The 25298-nt window shown below is 44.2% G+C and overlaps 1 protein-coding gene across 4 annotated transcripts in view; it reads right to left on the bottom strand.

The window, feature by feature from the left end:
• Positions 1 to 11385: 11385 nt before the first annotated feature.
• Positions 11386 to 25298, bottom strand: part of CLYBL (citramalyl-CoA lyase) — a 260795-nt gene continuing 246882 nt past the window's right edge. Inside the window, exon 9 of one of the 4 annotated variants that reach the window (XM_045445121.1) lies at positions 11386 to 12511. The gene's annotated coding sequence lies outside the window, so the exon portion shown is untranslated. Of the gene's footprint in view, positions 12512 to 21020; positions 21631 to 22550; positions 24526 to 25298 lie in introns of those variants that run through there. The other 3 variants (XM_045445112.1, XM_045445130.1, XM_045445102.1) reach the window with 3 other exon arrangements.

Here is a 25298-nt window from a genome sequence, read left to right as displayed (position 1 = left end):
CTGGATGAGTTCTCTATGGTGTGCATGGATGGATGAGGTTGGGTTTTAGAGATGGCAGGAAGGGGGGTGATTTTTTAAAATTTTGTTGTGGTAAAATATATGTGAAGGGGGAAGTGTCTCCACTCGTGTCAGAATTCTTGTGTGGTTCATCCTGGTCGCCCGATTCCCACTCACTCCATGACCTCTTCAGAGTCTCTGTCTCCCATTCACCTTCTCTCTGTCCGGATGCACCCATGCACACATCTCTACTTCTGGCTTCCTCCTACTTCTTTGGGAATTAGTACCTGTATTTCTCACCCCCTGGGGCTTTACTAGAAAATTGAAAAGGCTTGATTCATCCTTGTTCTAGATGCCAAGTAGCTCCAGGCTAAATGTGCTAAGTGGGATTTAGAGAATACAGCAAGGATTCCAGAAAACTCAAGTGTTTGTTCTTTCCACATTTATGAGCACATTCTCGGTCACAGTGGCTGTGGCCATTGATGGGGATACAGGTGATGCAGGCACTTCCTTCCACTCTTGAGTCAGTTATACCTCCAGGGACATGAATATAAAAGCCCATGGATGTAGACAGGTTCAGTGTGATGGCTGCTATGATGAAGGTCGTACAGGGTCCATTGGGGGTATGAGGGGGGAGTTTGGGGTGTGTGGGTCAGGGAAGCTTCAAAGAGGAAGTGACACACAGCTCACTCAACACTGGTACAGCATGACATAACTGGGGGTTGCAAGATGCCAGTGTCCAGAACGCCCTGTGCTATTACACACATGGAATTGTTTCTCTACATATTTTTTCTTACCGTGCGTTTATATTTTAAGAGAGAGGACATATCAGAAAATGAAAGGCCATCAGCCAGGGTTACAGGCAGACCTTCATTATTGCTGGATCTCATGCTATAGCTGTTACATTATATGTTTCCCTATCGCTTCTTCCCTATGAGACTGTTGGGGATTTGCAAATTGATGTTCTTGAGGCTCTCCTTTTGTATTTTTTCACGTATTCAAGGGTTCAAAGTATGTTTTACTATCTTTTCATTTTCCTTTTGATCAATCTAAAAACTAAAGCTGCTTTCATATTTACTTCTTTTTTGTTTCTTAAAGAAAACCCTGTGTCAAGGGGCGCCTGGGTGGCTCAATTGGTTGAGTGTCCGACTTTGGCCCAGGTCATGATCCCATGCTTCGTGGGTTCGAGCCCCTGTTGGGCTCTGTGCTGACAGGTCAGAGCCTGGAGCCTGCTTCGGATTCTGTGTCTCCCTCTCTCTTTGCACCTCCCCCACTCTGTCTCTCTGCCTCCGTAAAATAAATAAACATTAAAAAAAAATTAATCCAAAAAAAAAAAAAAAAGAAAACCCTGTGTTGATAAACATATTAGGTTAGCATCAAGTGGAAAGCGTGCGTTTACTTAGAGTTGGCCAAACAGAAGTATAGATGAGGGATGCCTGGCTGGCTTAGTCAGTAGAGCTTGTGACTCTTGATCTCAGGGTTGTGAGTTTGAGACCCACGCTGGGTATAGAGATTCCTTAAAAAACAAAATCTTTAAAAAAAAAGAAGTAAATATGAAAGCAGCTTTAGTTTTTAGATTGGTCAAAAGGAAAATGAAAAGATAGTAAAACATACTTTGAACCCTTGAATATGTGAAAAAATACAAAAGGAAAGTTTCACTGCCATTCCATCTTTAGTGACTAACAGGAAGAGAAAATGGAAACAAACATCACCATGAATGAAGTTCAAGTGGCTCCTATTGACAAAATAAGGAATACTGTTCATTGTCAGTATCACGCAAATTCTGAAGTCTTTGAGCACCTTGAGTACAAATTTGAGGTCCTTGGGATATCGGGATATCCCTATCAAGTTAAATCAGCATGATCTATCTACATTGTATATGGTTTGAGTAAGAGGCTGAATTTGAGATGTGCCTAATGTTTCATTTATTTATAATCACCCTGCAAATGCCTGCAGTATGTCCCCACTCCCAACTGTATTCATTTCTCCCTTCGAAGGCTGGAGCACACTTCAGGTTAGTGAATAATAACCAGTAAATCCTCTGTTATAATGGCTGCAGATAGGAGTGTAGCATTTCATTTTCTGTCAACTTAGCAAACATTTTTAAAACAAGATTTAGGGGCACCTGGGTGGCTCAGTTGGTTAAGTGTCTGACTTTTGATTTCAGCTCAGATCATAATCGTGTCAGTGGTGAGTTTGAGCCCCACGTTGGGCTTTGTGCTGTCAGTCCAAAACCTGCTTAGGATTCTCTTTCCCTCTCTCTCTGCCCCTCCCCTGCTCTCTCTCTCTCTCTCAAAATAAATAAATGAACTTAAAAAATAAAAACAAAAACAAGATTTAATATTTTTTTGCAACTTGCAAGTCTACATAATTTTATCCTAAAAAGAAAACTAGTGTTTTCTATATTTTGGGGATCCCATCACATAGTTTTTTTGTTAACTCCAGATGTTGGCTTGAAAAAGTAGGTTTTAAGATGACTGCTAGTGGTTTCCAGGCATTTTTTCAAATATATCCCATTTATAAAATACACAGAAAAGTGATACGTTGGCTTTCTTAAAGGATTTGCCAGAGATTATACCCTTCAAGTAAAGTGATCCTGAATTCAGCTTGGTTGTCAGTTTCATTAAGAAGGAAGTAGCTCATCTCATATAAATATTCTTCAACAACACCCTGTGATGCTGACAGTCATGCTTTTTAGGAGCACCCAGACGGGGGACCTTTCTAACTACAGCTGGAAATAGTCTAAGATGAATTAATTTGTTATTTTAGAGTTAATAGTGGTAAGTGTTAAGAAAAGACTTCTTTGTGTATCTGTGTTTTTTCTTGGATAGCAAAGTGAAATCTGTAGAGCTGGGTGGGGGCTTTGTGACAGTGACAGGTTTGGCAGACTCTCAGTGCCACCCTGAAAGGAGACAATACCTATATTCTCGACCTCACATTTCTTATTTTATGCCAAACCTAATTGGTAGCACTGTAGTTATATATTTAAGAAACATGTACTTCTTGTTCTTTATGGCTTAGCAGAAATTTCCTTCCCTCAGAAGTAAGGTATTTTTGAAATGGTCTATTGACTGGAAAGTTATGGGTCAGGGATGTGCCTAGGATCAGCTGGTTCAGGTAAGGATGAAGAAAGAAAGTTTTGAAGATGTTAGAACTGTGGTCGACATCTTGGGCTGTCAGCTCGGAGAACTAGTAAAGTGGAGAAAAATAGTTTTATTTTCTAATAGAAATATGGTGTGGGCTGGAAGAATATTTAAGAATTAGGTGATCAAGACTTTGAAATGGATAGTTGAAGCACAGTTGTCGACATTTTGTTGCAGTCATTCATATAAAAATCTGAATCATATATTAACTCTAAACGGATGGCACACTGGGGCACCTGGCTGGCTCAGTCAGGGGAGCATGCAACTCTTGATCTTGGGGTCGTGGGTTTGAGTCCCACGTTGGGTGTAGAGATCATTAAAAATAAGTAAATAAATGAACTAAGTGGATGGAATACTTCTTAGTTTACCAAAATTATGAAGTTGTTGCTAGGAAAATGATGTGATCTGAGCATTAAGTAATGAGATTGATCTCAGATGACCCATCTGGTCATGGGCTATGATGACTTTTGTGTGTTTTGGGGTCGGAGCAGGGGAGGGCTTTGAAGGTAACTGTTTTTAGGGTGCTCTGTGTTAGCCAGGAGTCAAGAGAATTTGCCTCCTGTTTGTTATGTCTGAGTATGAATTTGGTTCTCCATGGATTCTGTGTAAGATTTTAATGCAAGAGGGGCGCCTGGGTGGCGCAGTCGGTTAAGCGTCCGACTTCAGCCAGGTCACGATCTCACGGTCCGTGAGTTCGAGCCCTGCGTCAGGCTCTGGGCTGATGGCTCATGATGGCTCAGAGCCTGGAGCCTGTTTCCGATTCTGTGTCTCCCTCTCTCTCTCTCTGACCCTCCCCCGTTCATGCTCTGTCTCTCTCTGTCCCAAAAATAAATAAACGTTGAAAAAAAAATTTTTAAAGATTTTAATGCAAGAAAGAATGTCTGCATGAAAGCACTTTGGAGGGGTACTTGAAATGAAGCTGGGAGCCATTTATCTGGCATAGAGATTCTTCTAGATGCTTCTTCTGGACAAGAGAGCTACTACCGGAAAGGGGCAGATGCAGGGAATCAGCAAAGGGAATCTCCCGGAAAATGGGGATATGAGCTGGTCTCACTTACTACCATGTGGCTGGCAAGGCAGATTCCCAGATGTGGGAGCCAGGGAGCATTTCTGGAAGGGGCGACTACAACACCACTTTCTTTCCTGTCAGAGTACTTGAAGTGCAGATTGTACCACAGATGGCCAAATCAATGCCACACTTCTTTCTGGAAATTTAAGGCCATGGAGATGAGGAAAGAGATGTAAAGAGCAAAGATGGAGAATGGGATAAAAGTGAAGAATTTAGGGGTGTCTGGCTGGCTCAGTCAGTGGAGCATGTGACTCTTGATCTTGGGGTCATGAGTTCAAGTCCCCCATTAGGCGTGGAGCTTACTTAAAAAAACAAAAGAAAGCAAAACATTGAAGAGTTTATACAGTGCTTCCCAACTTGTTATACACTGTGGCACACCGAGAAAATAATGTTTTTACAGTGACTGGGAAGCTCTTGGCAGGAGATGACCAGCTTAGAAGTTCCAACCATTCCTGGCCCTGTCCAGCCACGAGAGGGCTGAGGGGATCGGAGACCCAGGCACACCCTATCCATGCATGTTGATTGGGGAAACCCTAATCTAGTGAACATCATGAATATACAGAGTGACAAGATGGAGGTCATAGAGCCCTCTGAGAATCTGATTCAAGTTATATTTCCTCTCCCCAGAAACACCACAATTGTGCATACACACAGAATTTTGCCCATAATTTCCAGAGACTCATAAAATCACTCAAGTCCACTTCGGGACCTCAGAACGAGAACTCTTGCTTTAGATAATTGATCAGAGAAAGAGTGTTGCTGAAGAAATGAAGGCAAAGGATAAATTCAGCAACTTGGACCAAAAGTCCACCTAAAGAATGGCAGAATCACACTCTTGGGGTTTTCCATGGCCCTTTCTATAAAGCTCTGGCTTTGGAAATGGTTCAAAGGCTGGGGACACCAAGCAGAAAAGGTCCAGGTAATTAGATCCAAACAACCGAGCGCACCACAGTGGCTGAGCAGATCGCTGAGCTCCACGTTGCCTATTTTTTAAAGGCATCGATGTTAACTTGGTCAGGATGACTATTTGGTAAATGGTCAGTTCACTGGTACAGTTTAGTTTCTGAATCTCTTCCTTCCCAACATTTTTCAAAGGAAACATTCTCTAATTCCTCAATATGTGTGGTGGAACCAGGAGGGTGTGGCAAAGCCCTTCCACGGACTTCCAAGCTTGATGGAGCCTGCTTGGGCCCTTGGCCCTAGGGCTCTACTGCTTGGTTCATAATCAGTTTTTCTGACGGACTCAGCAGTCCTTGCCCAAATAAGCCCATATGCACCCTCAAAGCACCTAGAGTGGGGAGATGACGGGGACTCAAAACAAGACATTTGGGGCTAAATGCCTTACTAATTATTTCTGAAACAAAAAAGCCAGATCTCAAAAGACTAAATGGTGAGTAAGGGATAGAGCGGCAGTGTTACCTTGAATAATGTATGACTTCTGCTAGTTTACTCTCAGGTCTCACATCACTTGAAAGTTGTCTCTATGCAAAATATAGCCTGGAGGGAAATTTTGCCAGTGTCGTGCTCTGGTGAGTTAATATGCATTTAAACAGTTTTATAACAGATTATTTACCAACGGGAACAGAATGCCTTGGCACGAGATGCCTTTGAGAGAGCTGTCCTAGTGCGCTAATTCCATATTTCAAAATAATTTCCACATACTTCCTACTTCCTGTAGGTGCTCTCAAACTCTTCCCTCTACTGGTGAAATGAAAAAGTGACAAGTAGGTGAGATTATGTTGCCCTCTGGTGTCAGCTAACCCAAAAGAAAGAGCTAGAACTCGGGAAGGGGATAAGAGGTAGACAGAAGATAAAAAGAAGACACTCCATACCTGGAGAAAGATGGAGACATGGAGAGGGAGGGAAATGGAGAGAGAAGATGGGAGATGAGTATGGCATCCATTCCCCCTGGGTCTTCTTCTCACTGGTGGATGATGGGATTTCAATTCCCCCTTGGCTGAGAAGGAGAATGATACCACCATGGTTATTCATCGAATAAATCTGGTGTCTCTGTGATCTGTGATGAGGAAGAGTAGGTTCATGGAAGGATGGGACTTGGCCTTTCCTCTTTGGGGAACCAATGGGGAAGAGAACCGGGTGGTGGCCAACCTTCAGAATTGCAGATACCTATCCTGACCCACCTCTTCTTTGAGATGGAGACTGACCCTAGATTTCTATTCCTTTTAGGGATTCTACCAGTAATCCCCAAGGCAGGCAGGGCTTCACTGTCTAGCCCTTTAGTATATGCCTGGGCTTGAGGGTCTTTTGGGGAGAAGGGTAGTGGCAGTACCACTGGCCCCTAGAGCTCCTCCTCACCCCAGCCCTTCCCCTCTTGCCATATTACCAAGCTTTGTCCACTCTTTGGCTGTGCTTGCCAGAGCACGTGAACAGAGTATGGTTGGCTCGTCCAACCTATTTAATCTTGAGTCATTTCTGGATGTCTGTCCTGTCACTGATTTTTGGTGTCCTGTATAGGGGCAGGCATTATGTCTTCTTGCTGCAAACTGTGGAAAGTCGGTGGAATATTATTAATGACTTTTTTTTTTTTTACAGAAACAAACAATTAATGGCTTTAAAGAATTAATGAGGGGGGCGCCTGGTTGGCTCAGGGGGTAGAGCATGCAACTCTTGATCTCGGGGTTGTGAGTTTGAGCCCCACATTGGGTGTAGATATTACTCAAAAATAAAATCTAAAAAAAAAAAAAAAAGAAAAAAGAAAAAGAATCAATGGAATCCTAGAGCAAAAATGTGGGCAAAGTTTGGGCAGAGGCATGGGGAGGTCAAGTATTCCATCTTTGGTCAAGACTAGAGGAGATAACAGAGCCATGGAAAGGAATCCTTTGGGCAGAGAGCCCTGTGGGGGAAAGGAGAACACCAAGGATGTCTGATTAACAGGAAAGAGGCAGGAGGTAGGGCAAAGGAGAAAAGTAAAGTTGGCAGAAGGCTCCATTAGGTGCAAGTTCTTATTGTAGATTCTCTTGATTTCTTCAAATCTTAGTTCAAAACACAGTAAAGCTGGGACTTCTGATGTATTCCTCAGGCTGGCAGAACTCTTGAGTGAAAGAGGATTAAAAATCTAGATCCTAGGGGCGTCTGGGTGGCTCTGTCGGTTGAGTGTCCGACTTCGGCTCAAGTCAGGATCTCACGGCTCCTAAGTGCTAGTTCGAGCCCCATGTCCAGCTCTGGGCTGACAGCTCAGAGCCTGGAGCCTGCTTCAGATTCTGTCTCCCTCTCTGTGCCCCTCCCCTGCTAGAGCTCTGTCTTGCTCTCTTTCTCTCAAAATAAATGAACATAAAAAAAAAAATCTAGATCCTAGCACCTGGTAAATTCAAGACATTATCGAAATGAATGAATGTAATATTGCGACTGATTTTATTATTGGTTTTCAAACAGAAGGCATGTGTATGGGTGGTAATAATAGAAAAAGGGAAAACAGATTACTTACGCCCCCTCTCCCCAGCTACATCCAAGTAAGAAACTCAGGTTCAGGCTAGTTAAGAGTTTTAGAAACTATGAAAGACTGGAAATCACAAGAGAAATCTAGAAAAGAAAACCAGTGGAATAATTTTCAAAAATAGCTAATTCATAAATGTGTAAATTATTTTAATTTATTTAGTCATTATGCAATTGAAACACAAATCGGCACAGTGATTTCCCCAAATTCTATAGGCAAGGCAATACACAGGGGATTGGGCCGGGTACCCCACTGGGAACTTCCTGTTTCTACCCCCACATATCTTTCCCACAGGTGAGAATGCTTAGTTAATGCATATGAATACCTGGGATTGGCTTTTAGGGTAAAGAAAGTGCACAAGGACACTGTGATGTGATGTGATGTGGTGTGGTATGGTGTGGTGTGTGTGTGTGTGTGTGTGTGTGTGTGTGTGTGTGTGTGTGATCCTACCCATTTTACACAGGTGCCTTCCAGGAAGTATGTGCTTTTGAATTTCAGGTCTTTGAGCACCCATCCACCTCAAACCACTTGCTTCGCATTTGCTCCCTCAGAGCACATCATGGCTTAGTTTATTCGTCCAGCACTGGCTTTGCCTGTAACCTTAGTGCGCTCTTCTAGAAAAAGATGCTTTATTACATTCAGACTAGGTTGTTCCTTAAGAAGTTGGTTTGTTTGGGCTCATTTTATTTGTCAAAATAGGAGATAGGCCGCTATGGAGCAATCATTTTGTGAAACTTTTCTTCACCCCCACCCCCACCCTCCCCATCTTTCTTTGTAAGTCAGAGCGATTTTGTATCACCCAAGCAACAAAGTGATTTACGCATGAAAGAGAGGGACAATCTATTCTAATGGTTAAGAGGCAGTAAAAAATATTTATGTGTGCCTGGCTGATGTTGACTTTTGGAGAGCGAGCGTTCACTTGTAAACCGAAAGCTGGGGGAAAATGTAAGATGGAAAGGCAGCCTTTGGGGTTCTAATTCTGAACACAGATTTTCTTAGGAAAAAAAAAAATTATCTCCATTGTTTTGGTTTCAGATTCTGCATTTGTCAGACGGAGTTGTTAGCTTTGAGTCTTCCGTCAACAGTGCTGGGAGGAGTCGTAGCTGACTTTCCTAAGGCTGATTCTCAGACCCGGGGGTGGGGGGGCTTGGAGGTTGGCGGTCTGGGGACAGGGGATGGGGCGGTGCTAGGCGGCTCCCTGGGGCACGGGTTGAGGGGTGGGGCAGGCTGTTGAATCTGAACTCTTCTGAGGCCTCAGCTTTTCCTTTTATCTTCCTTAGTCTCTCAAGTAATAATGCCCTTGTGAAGCAAAATATTTTTTAAATTAAAAAACAGCAGATGGTTGTGTATGCTTGTCTCGTTTTCCTGCCAGCATCCTGCACCTCACAGAACCCTACCTGCAGCCTTGGGTGTGCAGCAGATTTAGGGCTGATGGGTTGGATTGTAATCTGCATGCACCCCAGCTGATGAATCGGTGGTAAACCTTTGCTCGGTAATATTTGTACGGAAAATGCAATGTTTGCACAATAAAGCTCTCCAGATTTTTTAAGCCGTAGGAGTGAAACCAGTTTACAATCAATGATAACAGGTTTCCCGCGCTGCCATTACCACAAATAGTATCTTATTTCAGCAAAATGGTGGCAGTCAGCAGGAGGTCCAACAATGCAGATTTTAATCAGAAAATTTAATTTTATATACAATTCACAGTTTGTGCACGGTGAGAAATGTTTCTCACTGCATGAACTTTCGGGACTCGGCTCTGAGCAAAAGGAGTTTCAATTTATGTAACGCCTTTCTCAGCAAACAATGCCCCAAAGCACTTGCTGGTAATATATGGCTCGTGCTGCTGCTCAGGAAGCTACTGCGGCAGTCTTTCTTAAAATTACCCAGGATATTTATTTGGAGCAATTAAAAGAAGCACTACATTCCACACAAATCCGTTTTTAATGCAGACATTAAATTGGCTGATGGTTCAACGCGGACTCTGTGAGACTGCTACCGCCCGGTCCGCTCTCTGCCCAGATTTGCTCCCTTGTAAGGCAACTTTCCGCCCGGGCTCATTTCATTTTCCCAGTTAACTTGTAAAACTCTCAGAAGAGAAGTCTATAATGTTGACAGGGCCTTTACATGAAGGGCCCTGGATTTGGAGGAGTTGAATCGCAGGCCTGGCCCAGGAAGTAGTGGACACAGGGAGGAGAGGAAGGTCACACGCTGTCCCGCAGATGACCCAGAAATGCCAGCCCTTGACTAATTTGCTGTTCTTGAGCAGAAGCGGGGGCTAAAGGGTGCCAGGCTGTTTTCTCTAGAAGGACAGCAGGACCTGCTCCTCTCTGTGAGGGTGGGGGAATATCACTCACATACTTGGTAAGAGCAGGCAAAGAGTCAGAGAGAGGAGGCGGAGGGGAGAGGCAGGCAGAGGGAGAAGGCCATGGCTAAGCTTTACAGGGCACAACCCTCCCATTTGAGGAAGGGACAGGAAGCGGTAATTGAGTCTTCCATACCAAGGTCCAGTGGAAGGAGGTAATGAGAGTGGCTCCAGAAATGGAAAGTCTTAGGTAAGTCAGCCCCTCATTAAGAGGAGCTGGAGAAGGTGGACAGGTGGGATGTCATCCACCTGGTCTCACCCCTGGTCCCCGCCAGGAGAAGACACTTCTCTGCTTATGGGAGCAAAGTGCCCCCTCCATTGTTCCCTAATAGGGTCTGTGATGGAGTCCTTGCATGCACCTTGGGAAATCCCTTCACTGCCCATCCCCCAAACTGGTCTTCACCTCTTCCCCAGTGTTGGAGCCTATGTGACCTTGAGTTCACAGACAGTTAGTCTTGTGTTAGGGGGAGGGGGAGGTAACAGTGGCTTAAACAGGAGCATCCCAGCCCTGTTTTATATTATGCTGGGACCTGGGGATGAAGTCATGAAGGCACCGTGACGGGTTGGTGGGAAGACAGAGCTGGTCTTAGCAATATGGCATGTGCCATTTACTGGGAGGCTGCTCTGTTACTCTAGCAGAGAGTGAGAGAGAGAGAGAGAGAGAGAGAGAGAGAGAGAGAGAGAGGGAGAGAGATCCCATTTTCCCAGGAAGAATCAGATTCTGAGACTCAGAGAAGTTAAGTAACTTGCTTAGCTGAGGTCACAGAGGGCCGTGGACACACAAGGGAGGGCAGAGTAGGACCAGCTCCATTAGTGTTCTCTCAGGAGTGGGGTCTGGCAGGGCATTTCAGGAGCTGGCCTTCAGTTCTGGGAGCAGGCAGTTCCACTGTGGCTCCGCAGCAGGGTGCCTGGAAGGGAAGGCTGTCCTGTGTTCCCAGGGGGGAACTAACCCCGAGGCTAACCTTAAGATAAGTTTTAGGCCAGAGATACAATAGGCTCTGGTTAGTAGTCAATGCCTGGGGCCCTGTTTGGAAAATAATGTAGAGCCTGAATCTAGACTCAGTGGGAAAGGATACTGAGGTTGATTAGCAACGTCTGTCCTCCCTCGACCAGGGAGGAGGGAGTAGTGGTTGTTTAGAATGGATTTGCAATCCTGGTTTAGGTATCCTGGCTTTGAGGATTTTTTTCATTCTGTCAAATGCTCATTATTTTCCATACACAGATAGGAATCTCACCTCTCCTTCCCTATTAACCTGAGCCCATAGCTTTGGAGTTGCATTTGGTCATGCATCTTATCTGGGGAGAATATTCAGGCATGCACAGAGAAAGTCAGAGAGTTCTTAATGAGAGTCTAAAATTCAAAGAAGACAGGAAAGATTTATTTCGCATATGTTTATGATGGTACGAAGTATGAGCTTGGCACTTTCCTAAGTGTTTTACAGATATTAACTCAATTATTCTTTATCAAAGGCCTATAAGATAGGTCTCCGTATTATCCTCATTTTACAAATGGAATGATTAAAGCCCAGAGAGGCTAAGCATCTTGTCCAAGGTCACACAGCTTTGTGAATTCAAGCAGTCCAATGCCAGAGTCTATGTGATTAAATTACAGGGTGTTGCCTCTCTGCAGTGTACATATTTCTGTTTTGCTTTCCATGTGGTATCGTGCTTTCTGTGCTTCATGCTGGTTTTCCAGACTAGATTGGGAAGTTGTAAAGTAAGGGATTATGTGTTACTGAGTATAAGCACCTGAAACAGGAGGAACTTCAGAAGGAACTAAGACATGAGTACGGACGATCAGTAAGATGACTGTAGGAATCAGTCACATGGTGTTTGAGTCTTTCTCTATTTGTGGGTCTGGCTCCACCACCAGGGTGAGCTGCCCAGGGGAGGGACCCGAGTTACATATCTTCATATCCCCAGCATCTAACACAATAGAGAGGAGACCATCTTTCCTTTGTTTCCTACTTCATTAACTGATTCATTGATTCACTCAACAAAAATGTATTAAGGGCAAGCACCATGCTGGATGCCAGGAACAAACAAGTAGACAGCCCTTCTGTCTCTGTGGTTTGATTCCTACCTCGCAAGAGAATGTGTACAAAAATGATGTTGACTTTCTTGAAATGGGACACATTTGTCTATTTTACCAAAAACAACAGGAAGTTACATATCATTGCAACCTATCGAGTCCCTCCTTATTGTCGTGTGTGACCAAGTAAAGTTGCAAACAGTCACTTTATTCCGATTTTACTTACCAAAGGCAGTGGTCGTCCCGATTAGTCAGATCTAATACTTACAGTTAAGAGAAAGCCCTTCTGGTGTAGGTAGAGCTGGTGGAAGAATTATCGGGCTCCCACGATGCGAGGTAGGGTTGTTTCTGCCCCTTTTGTTATAGGAAAAGCTTCAAGCATTATTAAGTGATGACAGACAGGATACTTGGCTTCTGGTATTTCTTTGAAGGCCGGCCTGTAGCGTGCTGCCTGGAAGCAGGAATGATTCCACAAATGGTCAGGGAGCCACCTAAACCGCCCTTCACACCAGGTCAAGGTGTGGAAACAGTGCAGTTGGGCTCCACCCTGGAAGGAGAGCTGGCGTGGACCGTTACAGTTTCCAGAGTCCCTTCTTCTACCCCCATGGCAGTATCTCAAAAATTCCCTCAAACTGCTTTTCCCATTCTCTGAGGCTATTAAGTGCATCAGAGATCCTTCCTTATAGAGAAGGAAAAGGGTCTTCCCAAGAACCCACAGGGAGTGGGGGCCAGATTTCTTGCAAATCCTGGGTGCTTTCCACTCCCGAATACAGCTGAGCCCACTGTCCCCCTGGAAGCCCATGCCAGTCTTGGCAGCAGGATGTTTCAGATGATGTGGAAACTACTTGCTGGGGCCTCTCTTTTCAGGGTCTTCTGGGTGTGACCATATAATGATCGAAAGCAGTGTTTCAATAGACTTATTTGTAATTAGCTCCAAACTTAGTTTTTTTTTTTTTTTTTTTTTTTTTTTTTTTTTTTTCAACGTTTATTTATTTTTGGGACAGAGAGAGACAGAGCATGAACGGGGGAGGGGCAGAGAGAGAGGGAGACACAGAATCGGAAACAGGCTCCAGGCTCTGAGCCATCAGCCCAGAACCCGACGCGGGGCTCGAACTCACGAACCGCGAGATCGTGACCTGGCTGAAGTCGGACGCTTAACCGACTGCGCCACCCAGGCGCCCCTCCAAACTTAGTTTTTAAAAAATCGATATGTATTTATTTTTAAGATTTTATTTTATTTCACATACTTTTTAATGTTTTATTTATGAGAGCCAGTCCGTGCGTGTGCATGCACACACACACACACACACACACACACACACGCATGCGTGAGTAGGGGAGGGACAGAGAAAGAGGGAGAGAGAAAATCCCAAGCAGGCTCTGCTCTGACAGCGAGACTCGATCCCATGAACCGTGATATCATGACCCAGCCCAAAATCAAGAGTTGGATGCTTTACCGATGGAGCCACCCAAGTGCCCCTAAGATTTTATTTTTTTTTTTATTTATTTAAAAAAAATTTTTTTTTTCTCAACGTTTTTATTTATTTTTGGGACAGAGAGAGACAGAGCATGAACGGGGAAGGGGCAGAGAGAGAGGGAGACACAGAATCGGAAACAGGCTCCAGGCTCTGAGCCATCAGCCCAGAGCCCGATGCGGGGCTCGAACCCACGGACCGCGAGATCGTGACCTGGCTGAAGTCGGACGCTTAACCGACTGCGCCACCCAGGCGCCCCCCTAAGATTTTATTTTTAAGTAATCTCTCCACCTGATGTGGGGCCCGAACTCACAACCCCGAGATCAAGAGTTGCATGCTCCACTGACTGAGGCAGCCAGGTTCCCCCAAAATTTGATATGTATTTAATGAAAAATTTGAAAATATAAAAATGTAAAACGAAGAATCTCATCATTTAAGCACAGTAATTGCTAACATTTTGCTGTACTTACTTCTGATTGTTTTTTAATATAGTTGGAATCACACTGTAATAATAATAGCAGCTAACATCTGTTGAGGGCTTACTCTGTGTTGGGTACTGTTCTTTGTATGTCTTATCTCATTTAAGCTTCCTGTCAAATTATGAGGTAGCTACTATTTTTACTCCCATTTCACAGAAATTAAAACTGAGGCATAGGGAGGTGAGTACCAGCAGTAGATAATAAGCAGTAGAACCATGCCATCCATTTCCAGACTCTGCATATGAAGCTTGGTATCTGTTTTTGAACTTAACTTTATATTAAAAGCACTTTCTTATTTTCCTTAGAAACACCAGCTTTCGGGGCTGCCTAATATTCCATCAAATAAATGTCCCATCATTTACTTAAACACACCTCAATAATCTAAATAATACCACCATGAATTAAGTAGTCTTTGTGAATGAGGCTTTTTCCACATTTAGGATCACAAAATTTCCTGAGGATAAATTCCCAGATCTAGATTAAAAAGCTGCAAGAAAGTGACGATAAGTTTGTTGGGACATGCTGCCCAATATTTTCCAAGAGGACTGCATCTGGCCACACAGACACTGGCCATGAGGGTGCTGGCCCCGGAGGTTACCGGAACAGAAAATGATTGATTGATAGGCAAAAACATATTGTTTTCAGCAGTTCTTCCTTGCCATGAAAAATTTTTAATCTTTTTTTAACATTCGTTTTCTCGGCTGTGTGAGATTTGTAAGTTTCTTCCTGTCTCTTCCTATTTTCTTTTTCTTTCTTTTTCTTTTTTTTTTTTTTTTTTTTTTTTGGTCTCAGATCTGGAGCTAGGTTCTTGCTTCATCTGTGGGTTTGTTATAAGGGATAATAAAGAGTAATTAGAACAGAATGGGGGTGGAAGGAACCAGAATAAGAAAGGTCTCAACTGCCCACCCTGCTTTCACTCCTGACAGAACTCCTGGACCACAGAGGACTTAGGGCCAACTCTAGGATTACCCTCTTAGCCTTCATGAACACAGTGACATCACCACAGGCACGTAATAGAAGCTCAATAAATGCCTGCTGGAGGAGTGAATCAATGAACTGTTCTATTTCTGTCTGCCATACGCAAACCTACCCTCTCTAGTGGCACTCCCTTTGGTTAAAAAAAAAAAAAAAAGAAGAAGAAGAAAAAAAAAGGTTTGCATCTGTGATCCCAGGTCCTGGCCTTATTAGGATCCTAGAGGAGTGGCCAACCAGAGGTCTTTTAGCCCAAGGCAAAGAACTGAGATCAAAGCCTCTTGGATCTGTCCCAGGAGGTCCTTGCCTGTGAAGAGGACCAGGACTTCTTCCCTTTGTGACCTGTGAACTTGCCAATCCTGATGCCATCCCTCACGGGAAAAGTGGGAAAAGAAGCAGGTTAGGGAAGTGAGGAAGGTGAGGGAGGCGATGTTCCTGGGGGAGGCTGGGTGATGACAAGTGTTTACAAAGATGGTTCACAGGCCTGTGGAGCCCTCCGGCCAGCTGAGGCTTCTCCCTGTAAGGAGCCCTTGCTCAGCATGGTCTCTTCTGCTCTCTTGGGGTATCAGGGGTGACAGCTAAGCTCACTCCTGCCTTTCCAGGGGGGCTGTGGGACTCACTCAGATGAGCTATTACTTGACATCCCTGACCCCATTTCTATAAAAACTGTACAATGTAAAATTTAGGTGTTTGAGGTCTTCAGATGACACAAATACTGCTTTTTGCCTGTAAGTTTTAAATGTCAAAAAAAATTGCAGAATATTAGTCATGAAGTATGACGCTGCCAATGGTGAAGTCAAACTTTTAAAAAGTTATTTATTTATTTAAAGTTTATTTTTATTTGAGAGAGTGAATGAGAGCAGGGGGAGGGTCAGAGAGAGAGTGAGCAGAATCCCAAGCAGGCTCCTCACCGTCAGCACAGAGGCTTGAATTCACAAACTGTGAGATCATGACCTGAGCCCAAACCAAGAGTCAGATGCTTAACCGACTGAGCCACCTACACACCCCTCAAACTTTTTAAAAAATGTTTATTTATTTATTTTGAGAGAGAGAGTGAACACACTTGTGCAAGCCGGGGAGGGGCAGAGAGAGAGAGAGACTCCCAAGCAGGGTCTGTGGTGTCAAGGGAAAGCCCCACTCGGGGCTCGATCCCACAAATCCTGGGATAATGCCCTGGGCTGAAATCAAGAGATTTACACCTAATCAAACTGAGCCAGCCAGGCAGGCACCCCTGTATGAAGAGGACAAACTTTTAAGTAAAATGTACAGGAGGGCAGCCATCCACGTAAATGTACCTTATTTTAAAAATTAAGTGTAAGACATTTTAAGACTATGATTATACCAACCTCTTCTGTGAATCAGCCAGGGATGTGAATGTATATAATGTTAGAAAGTATGTCACATGGGAGGAATCAGTCAACTATTTTATAATTAATGTGGCCCCAAACAGAATTATGGAAACTTACTTGTTATTTACTTATAAGTAAATTTGCTTCTGAAGTTTAGCCTGGCTAGGAGTTCCCAAACTATGTTACGGCATAATTAGACTTAGACCCTTAATGTAAAAGCCACAGTTAATCTTTCAGGGTTTTGTTTGGCTATTTTTCTTTTTAATCTGCAAAATGACAGGTCAGACTACAGTCTGATTTAATGAGTCTTGGTGGGGGCCAGACATAGGTATTTATTAAAAACCTACCAGGTAATTCTAATGTGCAGCCAGGCTGAGAACAATTGGCCTAGATGATCTCTCAAGTCCTTCTCTGGCACCTAAAGGCTGTGATTTCTATAATTTTAAATTTTCAATCAAAGTCAATAAGAAAATCAGATTCACTTCACAGAGAATTCTGCTTAAAAAACATCTTTCCAGGGGCACCCAGGGGCACCTGGGTGTCTCAGTCAGTTAAGCGTCTGTCTGACTTCTGCTGAGGTCATGATCTCACGGTTTGTGAGTTTGAGCCCCACGTCGGGCTTTCTCCTGTCAGCATAGAGCCCACTTCAGATCCTGTCTCCCTCGCTCTCTGCCCCTCCCCTACTCATTCTCTCTCCCTCTCTCTCAAAAATAAACATTTAAAAATAAAAACAAAACATCTTTCCAAATTCAAAGATCTCAGCATTCCTACAATGAAACTTACTTCACATAACTGACCCAACCCGAACCCCATGAGGTATTTTGGGCATATCTTATGAATCTGGAAAATTTATGTTTGTCCTACACTTACACAGTCGTAAATGAGTTTTCAGGCAATTACAAAATATGTATATATATATATATATATATATATATATATTTTTTTTTTTTTTTTTCCACCTTTGAGAGTCAAGATGTGGTTGAAGTTTTTGGTTTGGAAATCAAGGGGGATCCAATGAAATGTTTATGGATAAAGTAGACAAGAAATGAAGATATTGAATTTTTGCTGTTAGCTTGAGTTGACAAGTCCCTGTGCGTGAGTGTGTGTTCGCACGTGAACCTCTGCCGGGATCAGGGAGGAGCAGCTGATGTTGGGGGAGATCTCGTAGACACTAAAAGGCAGATGGGGGCAGACTGCAGCCACGGGGCCAGCATGCTACTGATGTCAAGGCAATATCCACGTAGGAACTGTCCTTATTGGAGACTATGTTTCCAGAGCCATCAGATTTTAAAAACATACTTATGTTTTAAAACATAATTCAACTGGAGATGGTTTTTATTTTGTTGTTATAAAACCTAGGCACCCACACTAAGGGCTCAAATAACCACATCCTTGCTTGTCGTCTCACAAGTGTATCTGTGGCAAAGAAATGCCAAGCTGAAACCTCTCCATGAATAAGTCAAGAAACAGATCCAAGTTTGGTATTTAGATTAGAAATACAAGTGAAAGAAGTAACATTACCATCAGAGATGTGCATTTCTAAAGATTCATTTGAAAGTTTTGAAAAAAGTAAAGCTCATGCCCTGGGGCTTCTGGGAGTATGTACAAAATACAATAATTAAATTAAGTCCAGCAGTTAAAATTCCTCATAAAAAGAAAAAGCTGGAGCGCTTCCCAATGGGGAATGCTTGACTTAAAAGAAAGGTTTTACTCTGTGGCCTGAAGGTCAACAAACTGGGACTCTGTGGGAATGTATAAAATTTCTTAAAGGGTTCTTCGGTCTTTGTTTTGTTGAAAGAAAATAAAAGAGTAAAAAGGGACAAGTTTTTGAAAATTCAAAAAATGAAGGTGCAGTTCTAAAATCATCATGATTTTTATAAATGCAGCACCGGAGGCTATGAAAACACACTTTTTTCTGAGTACTAATCTAACACATATGCTCTTTGAGAAGGAAGGAAAAAGGCCAATGGCCCCGTTTGAACAAACCATTTTAAAAATGTGCTCATTTTCAGAGGCAGTGCGTGCAAATTCATGGTCCCTTCATTTGCTTCTTATTTTGGAAATATTTACCTTAAATATTCTCATAAATATATCTCACAATTTAAAATTCCTTAGGCGAACACAAAGACTAATTGTTTTTTAAGAAGGTTTTTACAAAGCAGAGTTGTAAAAAATGATTTCGGTGGGGGGGGTCACATCCTTAGTTATCTAAAATGGAATGTTTACCATAATTTGCAAATATGTTTTTATAAATAATCATAATCACTTATTGCTACCTTTCTGATAATGTCCCCTTCACCCCTCCACCCCCGAAGGAATAAGATTAAAAACAGGATGGAAATCAAATTTTATACCCTTGGACTTCGTTACTTGTAAGTATCATGAATTTCAGTCCGCACACTCAAATAATTTCTACTAAAACATAAGGAACCAGTAACCAATTTGCAGGACCCTCATCTTTGTCGTTTAAATAGAATCTGAATGTTGCCTTTGCAGTAAGACAGCACTATCAAATGCAGGAAATCAGGAATAGCAGTTTTGGCAGCAATATTTAATTTACTGAATAATTAGCAGCCTCACTGGCATTTCTACTTTGATTCCCAAAGTACAATATTAGCTGTCCTCTGCACTTGGGCTCTCTGCAGTAAAATGGGCTAATAAACTTCCTGTGCCAAGTTCACAGTAAATGAAGGACTATGGAGCATCATGCAAGCAGCTCACAACTTATGACGCCAGATTTACTTCCAAAATATGGACACAGAATTAGGAAAAAAAAAATTTTTTTTTTTTACCTCATTTTCTTGATTTTGCTTTTGGAATTGCCAGTGGGGGAAGGAAGGTAAAACTAAGGAAGAGGGACATGGAAGCAGAACCACAGTGGACACAAAGACTAGATAGGAAAGATGAGACAGAATGAAGGCCATGGAGGAGGGGCCAAAGCAGTGAGGCCAGAGCCAAGGGGGGACCCAGGCTAACACAGCTTGGTGAGTCTTGAGGTCTACACCCTGCTCCTTCATCCCTCCACTGGGACTCCTTTCTTTCTTTCATTTTTTTTTTTAAATTTTTTAACGTTTATTCATTTTAGAGACAGAGAGAGACAGAGCATGAATGGGGGAAGGTCAGAGAGAGAGGGAGACACAGAATCCGAAACAGGCTCCAGGCTCTGAGCTGTCAGCACAGAGCCCGATGCGGGGCTCGAACTCACGGACTGTGAGATCATGACCTGATTCGAAGTCAGTCGCCCAACTGACTGAGCCACCCAGGCGCCCCTGGGACTCCTTTCTTTACACCACTCCAGACATTCTCCAGCCACTTAGACCAGTCAGTCCTCAGTGGGCAGTGATGCAAATATTCAGTCTAGGAGATGAGCCAGGAAGGCCCACTTCGAGCTAGTGTTTGCCTGGTGGTGGAGCTTCCTGACTGCGTTTGATGACCAGCTGTTTCAGTTGTGATGAGTTCAAAGATCTTTGCCAGGTCAGGCACTGCGTCTGAAGGAGGCAGTTATTGAAAAAGAGGTTTCAGCTATTTTCTCATTGTTTCAGAAAACTTGCAGCTTCCTTAATGGGGAATTTAATGTAAAAGCAGAAATCTGAGGACTTCTTGGGTGTACAGCCATGTGGTTTAGTGGTTTAATTTCGAGACATTAGTTGTAGTCCTAGTTTTGCCAGCTGTGTGACCTTGAGCAAGTCCACTAAAAGGGCCAATATTTGCCCAACTCCAAGAGGCACACTCACACTGTAGTTTTTCTATGTGAATGGAGCCCTCTTCAGCCAGGAATCGGTACTGCATAATCCTCCCCTGAGCAAGCTTCAGGGTCCTCTACAAAATTAGGTTGGTTGGACAGAATGAGAACGTGAATTTGTAGTCAGAACAGCGCTGTCGTGAGAGATTTCCATAGTTCAGGAATGGGACTAGCAGATTCTGAACAACAACAACAAAAGCCACAAAGCTCCCCCGGAATGCACGTGGCTATTGGAGTTGCCGCCATACCCAGAAATGTCCAGGGATTGGTCCCACCAGTAGGTTCTCCTGGGAGGACCTATCCTTCACCTACCAACACACGTAATTGAGAAAACGGCGTTCACTTAATAGAAATTCACTTTCCAGCCAGTTTTGCTGCAGGGGGACTTCCATCCCGGACTACAGCGCAGTTTCAGCACTGGGATGGAGAGTATTTGACCTTTCCTGAACGCCTGCTTTGCATCAAGCATGATGCTAGAGCTTTTTTATTTTTAATTTTTATTTTTTTAGAGCTTTTTAAAAAGTGCTATGTTTGTTTTTTTATTTACTTGACATTCATTCATTTTTAAAGATTATTTAGTCATGCTAATATACACACAACATAAAATTCACCGGATGCAGGCTGCCTTGAGAAGGTTGAGACCATGGGCAAGGCAGTAGTCTGCAGCTGAGGCAGATGTTGAAGGAGGAGCTGGCAGCTGGAGGCTGTCTGCTGACTCCCCAGCCCTGGCCCACTGAATGAGTGACGCTGGAAGGGGGACTTTGGTGGTGCATTTCTATGCTCACAGCCTCCTCATAGCAGCTCTTTGAGTTAGGTGCTATTATTATAGTCGAAGAAACTGATGGCTCAGAGAGAATAAATGGCTTGTCTGAATGTAATACAGCCTGGTGATCGGCAAGGCAGGATTTGAACCTAAACATTGGAGGGAGGAAACAGTCTGTAATCCGAATAAACACACTTTTATCGAACTCTTGCTGAGGGTGACAGATGAGCAGGAGAGGGATGCGGAGATGCATGGAATGTCCAGTATTCAGGGCATCCACACTCTGGGGGACACACATGCATAAGTACTACAGCAGAAATCTGATGCAATGCATTGGAAGGACTCAGCGTGGGGGACATGTCAGCAAGTTGTGTGTGGGGAGTTGGGGAGAGTTCACAGACCTTCCGGGTGTGTCTTGAAGAATGGTGAGGAGTTGGGTGGGTGTGGGGGAGTGGGAGGGGTTGCAGCTTAGGCAAAGACTTTGCAAAGTCAGGAGCTGCAGCCAGTGGTATCCTGCCGCACATGGCCAGGGCCCCTGGACACACGTGATGTGTCACTGGTGTTGAAGTGCCCGTGGGGCTCCTGGTGGCAGGAGCTCCCTCAAGCTAGACCCGGAGAAGCATCCTAGAGCTCCCCGGAAGTTGCTGCATGAATTCCAGTCCCGAGAAATCCGCTTGAGGCAATGGATGTGCTCTTCTCCGCATCTGGGAATTCAGGTTATTAACACAGTTTTTCCAGAGAATCTAAGCCAGAAATTCATGTTGGTTTTTATGTTCTTCCTTCCACGGAACTCAAAAGAGCCCATTAACCAAAAAAAAAAAAAAAAAAAAAAAAAAAATTAAGCCAGATGCCTAGAGTATATAGTCTTCTGAAGAAACTCTCCACCACAAAACTATCTGAAATGGAACGTTCATTTTTCTCTTGATTCTTTCATTGTGTCTGAATAACTAAGGCAATTTATTCATTGTTTAAAAACAAAACAGAACCCAGCCAAACCAGTTATGTGGCATTATGTAGTCCAAAAAATCCAGTTTCTTGTCACTGAATTTCTCCCCCTTTAGCTAGATATTTTAACATCACAATATAGTTGATGTTTGGTCTCCCTTGTTTTTCACAAGATGGAGTTTTCAGTATATCAACTCTCTTATAATATGTAATGAAGGGAATCTTGAAATTTCCTTCCAGGGCTTAGACTAATCTCTGGGACCAGTTTTCTATATGCTTACATGTTACACACACAGCGTGAGAAATTGATTTTGACCAATGGAGAAGTCTAACATAGTTACAGGATTCCCCCTTGGTCAATAGGCACAGGTGATTTGAGAGTGAGTTTTCTACCCTTTCTGATAAATAGAAAGCTTTGTCTTTGACTTAGGGTTCAGCAGTTAAACCAAGGGAACTTCCTTGGTTCCTGCACAAGAGCAGATACAAGAGGAAGGCACCTCCAGTTGGCCAGATTCTGTCCTAAGCCTGAGCACAGCCTTCCAATTCCCTGGGCACGGACAGCAAGGGGAGAATGGGACAAGATTGAGTGTTCCCTCAGCAAGTCTGACAGGCTGTTTACAAAGTGACTTCACTCCTCAGACGTTAGGCAGGACTCCAGGCTTCGGGACCGCAGCCTGGCTGAGCTCCTAAAAACTGAAAGAGGGGGAGGAGATGGAACAGGTGAAAAAAGTGGCTGGTTTTCCAAGCATAGGGTGTGTAGTTTTCCAGATGTTTTAAATTCTTAATCCGCACCTCTCTTGTTTCTATCACTACTGTAGTCAATGGCACTTTCTGTTTTGGCATTTGACATTATTTTACGCCTTTGCTCTTCCTTTGACTTCACACAAGAGCGTTTTAATTTTGAAAGAAAAGTGCATCCGGAACCAGTCCTAGGACTTTCATACACTAGCTGGCTGTTTGGCACCCAGTCAGGCTCAACAGATGTTTGTTGAATGAATAAACGAATGAAGTTATTCTCTCAAAAAAGTTCAGAGAAATCTGTACTTTCAGGAAAGGTTTTTTTTTTGTTTTGTTTTGTTAAATTCGGGATTATCACTTACAGTACCCTCTATGGGTTTGAGAGGGAAATCAGCAAAGTTGGTTTTAGAGTATTTTGAAGAAATTCAACCAAAAAGCAACCTAAATGTAACGCTCATTTTCCTTTTGATTCTATACCGTGTTTGAATCAAACTTGGGAAATTCAACTCAATGACTGAAAAGCAGGAGGACCCGATTTCTCCGCAGGTCCCTCTGGCCTTGGATCGGATTTGAGCCTGACAGACTAAGGGCGAGGGGCTCTGGTCAAGGGGGATCCGGGCCCAGGAGACGTGCCAGGAGCTTGCAGGACCCCTAGGACTAGTCCTCGCGCCCGGCTCAGCCGCGGACTTCGGGGCTGGAGGGACACAGGGGCCGGCCGGTCCCCAGGGCAGGCGTGAGGGCCCCGCGCAGGTGTCCGGCCTGCGTGCGGGGTGCGCCAGGGGTGCTGGGGGCCTGGGAGACCCGAGAGAGACGTTATTGTTACACTGTAACGAGTCTGATTAACATGCTCCTGACACTTTCCCTTAGTTTCTCCGGCTCCTAGCAACAGCGCACAAAGGCGCGGGATTGTCCCGGGCTCCGCGGGGACACGGGGCAGCCTTTGATCTGCCACCATTACAGCGGGGCTGCGCGACAGGCTCGCGGGCTCCGGGCAGCCCGCGGCGGGCGGGCGGACGAGCGGGGCCCGCAGCCCCGGCCCACTGGGCTCCCCTGGCCCAGGCTGCGCCCCGCGGGGAAGGGACGGCGCGCCTCCCGAGGGCGCGCTAGGGGCCTCCGGGGCCGCCAGTGTCCGCGTCCAGGTGCCCTCGCACGCCGCCCGCCGACCTCCGTCCTCGGGAAGCGCGGGAGGCGGGGGACGCGGACTCTGCGTGTGCCGGCCCTGCGGGCGCACGTCCTTCCGACGGGGCGCGCTGCCCGGGCTCGCCGAGCCTTTCCCATCGGAAGAAGCAAACACTAAAACCGTGCCGTTCACTTACAAAAATTAAAGAAGGGCGCGAGCGACAAATCCCTGGTCTTTTGCAAGACTTGTAAAAAAAGAAAAAAAAATTTAGAATAAAAAAAATGCAGCAGGCTTCAGTCTGCTTAGCTGGAACGGGGTCCGATCGGCAGCAAATGACCACAAAAGGCGCCAACGACGATTTCGGTTCCTTTCGTACACACCACTTTCTTTTTGTCGTTTAGCAATTCTTATCGATTCGGAAGGAAATATGCTACCGCATAATTGCTGGAATGTAAACAAACTACCACCCACAACAGCCACCATCCCCCGTCACAGGGCAGCAAAAAGCTGCCCGGTACCACCGCGCAAGATTTCAGGTACTAAGTTAAGGTATTTTAATGTAATTTATTTCCCATTTTGTGCGCTGTTAGCGCCTCCCCCCACCCCTTATCCCGATTTAAAATAAAGCGCGGAAAGGAAGATGGAAGTTTTAACATTGAAATGTTGCGCTCTGTTAATTACTTTCCTCCACTTTCCCCCTAAATTGCAATGTGGAAACCTCGCGGGGGGAGGGTCTCTGGGCTGGGAGGACAGTGTCCCGGAGCCTGGGGCGTAAACTCTGCGGTGACAGACCGGTTCGGTGCCCTTCGCCGGTATTAATATGCACAACATCCTGCTGATAATCTTATAACCTGTTTTGTACCATCAATTGCCTTCCAAGTACTAGAAGTAAAAAACAAAAACAAAACAAAAACAAAAACGGAAGACATTTAGCTTTTAAAGATTAACGGAAACCGTAAGGCCAGAATATCCTTCAAGTTAAAAAGCATGTATTCTTTTTTATCCTCTTAAGACATCGTTAGAAAATCTAAGGTCTCCAGTGAAGGTCATTTTCCCGAACTAGGGCAGAACTCTTAAGGGGCTAATGTGTTAATGATAATAGTAACAGGTATATTTTAGAAAAGGAAAAAAAAAAAAAATCCTACATGGTGTGTTCCATTTACCCCGCAAAATATGCCATGCAAGCAGCTACTTTCACATTCAAATAGGAGGCGGTGAAGTCTTCTTGAGGAAGCTTTTCCCAGCCTGTCCCCGGAGGAGAGGACCTAAAGGCAGCCAGCGGATCTATACTTGGAAATTTTAAGGGAACTGAACCCAGATTCCCGAGGAAATTCCCATCCTGTGCTAACAGACAGTGCCTGACCCCACCGGAGTCTCCCTCACCATTTCAATAAAACATGATTGTACTGATATAATCCTCTATACATTAAAATGAGGTTGTCACAGATTGTCATTAAGACCTCAGTAAAACAATGAAGACATTATTGGGCACCCCCCTCCCTCGGGCAAGGTATTAGGGGAATAAAACAATCTACACCACACGGGTCCTATTGAGATTAATGAAAAAATTATGCAAAAAAAAATCTCAATTTCATTTTCCCGTGACAGGGCTTTGCATACATACAGTCAGCCCTGCCTTGCACCTGATGATTTAT

The sequence above is a fragment of the Leopardus geoffroyi genome, chromosome A1 (assembly GCF_018350155.1).
Source record: "Leopardus geoffroyi isolate Oge1 chromosome A1, O.geoffroyi_Oge1_pat1.0, whole genome shotgun sequence".
NCBI lineage: Eukaryota > Metazoa > Chordata > Mammalia > Carnivora > Felidae > Leopardus > Leopardus geoffroyi.
Note: the sequence above shows the minus strand (reverse complement) of the source record. Positions and strands in the feature narration are given on the sequence as shown.